This window comes from Mastomys coucha, unplaced genomic scaffold, assembly GCF_008632895.1.
Source record: "Mastomys coucha isolate ucsf_1 unplaced genomic scaffold, UCSF_Mcou_1 pScaffold23, whole genome shotgun sequence".
Classification (NCBI taxonomy): domain Eukaryota; kingdom Metazoa; phylum Chordata; class Mammalia; order Rodentia; family Muridae; genus Mastomys; species Mastomys coucha.
Window position 1 is genome coordinate 50,043,602 of NW_022196906.1, and position 2,353 is coordinate 50,045,954.

The 2,353-nt window shown below is 36.5% G+C and overlaps 1 protein-coding gene across 2 annotated transcripts in view; it reads right to left on the minus strand.

Moving 5' to 3' along the window:
* The window catches only part of Scaper (S-phase cyclin A associated protein in the ER), a 498,868-nt gene that overhangs the window by 392,057 nt on the left and 104,458 nt on the right, over positions 1-2,353 (minus strand). The gene's annotated exons all lie outside the window — the stretch shown is intronic.

Here is a 2,353-nt window from a genome sequence, read left to right on the forward strand (position 1 = left end):
GTATAGCCCTGGCTGTCCTGGAACTCACTCTGTAGACCAGGCTGGCCTTGAACTCAGAAATGCACCTGGCTCTGCCTCCCAAGTGCTGGGATTAAAGGTGTGCTACAACACTACCTGACTTAATTATGGGCTTTATAATGACATTTTAATGCATGTATATAACATATGTAATATACATTTATTAAATCTTTTAGAATTTCATAAAATATATGGAATTTCCATTGACATCTTCCCATCCCTTCACACCTACGTTGGGATTTCTTCTTCCTTTTTTTCTTTACCATGGAGTTGAGTTTGTGTTGCCTAGCTAGTCTTGTGAGTAGGGCTTGCCTATCAAGTATTTCACTTCATAAAAGAAATATTATCACATCACTTTTAAAAAACTGATTCTCCCTCTCCTAGATAGAGGCCACCAAATGGCATAACTCTTGAGCTAGTGACACAATTTCATGTCTTCTCCCCGCCACATCCTATGCTGGGATTTTAGTCTGGCTAGAGCTCAAAACAGTCTTGTAAATGCTGTCACAGTGCTCTACGGTAGTATGTGCAGCTGCTTTGCTGTGTCTGGGAGAATATTGTTTTCTTACAATCTTTCCAAGCCTCGGGGATCTCTGTAGAAAAGATTGACTTGTTTAACACTAAGAATCAAACTCAGGGCCCTACACATGTCAAGCAAGCATCCTATTAGAAAGATTCCCTACTAGAAAGTTTTTGGTAATGGTTTTATTAATTACCATTAACAAAACAGGTGAACAGAAAGAAATTTGTGTTCTATTTTATTTGAGCTAGCCCTATGACAAAATCATACTGAGAAACAAAATAAAAATCAGTTTTCTCGTCATTGTAAGAAATCTGTTGGGCTGGCAAGATAGCTCAGTGAGTAAGAGCACTGACTGCTCTTCTGAAGGTCCTGAGTTCGGATCCCAGTAACCACATGGTGGCTCACAACCACCTGTAATGAGATCTGACGCCCTCTTCTGGTGCGTCTGAAGACAGCTACAGTATATTGCACTGGAGCAAGGTGGGCTGGAGTTAGCGGGGCCATCCTGAATACAATTCCCAGCAGGCACATGATGGCTCATGGCCATCTGTACAGCTACAGTGTACTCATACACATAAAATAAATAAATAAATCTTTAAAAAAAAAATCTGTTACTCCCAACTTAAGAAACTACATGTGACATTAATCTAAAGTAAACCATGAGAATGTCCTCCCATAATCAAACCACAAAAGGAACAGCTTAATATGCTTTCTAGCTGCAGAAACAAAGTATAAATATGACAAAAATTACAACTTATGTTGAAGTAATTACTCGTTTAGTCTTAATTATGTTCATTTTTTAAAAGTTCATTACTAAAAGACACAAGAAGAGATACCTTATACAACCTTATTAAAGGAACTTAAACATTATTTTTGTTATTGCTGTCATGCTTGTTTCTTTTTCTTTAAATAATTCTTATCAATTTCCTACTTACTGTGATTATCTCTTTAAGATGAAGAATTTTACCTAATGCCACTTGCAGACATCCTGAGTTATTAAATTATAAGAAAATTATTATATAAAATTGTCTTTAAAAAAATAAAATTTGGGACCCAGGAGATGGCTTATTAGGTAAAGTACCTGCCACTCAAGCCTGAGGATATGACTTCAGTTGTCCAGCACACACACAAAACTCAGGCACAGTACCACACATCTGTAACCAGGGAGCACAAACAAGCAGGTCCCCAGAGTTCACTGCCTAGTCACTATAGGCATTCCATGAACCACAGGTTTAGTGAGCCTCCCTGTCTCATTTAAGGAGGGGAGCAATAGAGGAAGACATACTGACACTCACTATTGGCCTCAACACATTTGTGCGTGAACGTCCATACTATGTACATATATCATATACACACATATACAAAGGGAAAGGTTAAAATATGTATGTATATACGTATATATATTCACATATATATTTACAAAGAAAAAGTTAAATAAAATTTTAATCATAATGTACCTCATTTACATGTATCCATTTCTTTAAAAAGTTACTGAAGCAAAGTTAGTTAAGGTTAGCCCCAGGGTGGGAGGTATTAATACTAAAATGAGCAACAAAACTAAATGAGCAGAAATTAAATAATCATACAAAAACATAAAACTATACATAATCAGTACATTTTCAAAGATTTGGGACTAAAGATCAATAAATTTCATCTTAAAGACCAACTCCAGCTGTATTTGAAGGCCCACTCCTACAATCCTAGGATGTGGGAGTTGTAAACAGGAAATCAGGAGTTCAATGTCAGACTCAGGTACATAAGAAATTCAAGGCCAACCTAGATTACATGAAACCTTGACCAAAAAAAAAAAAA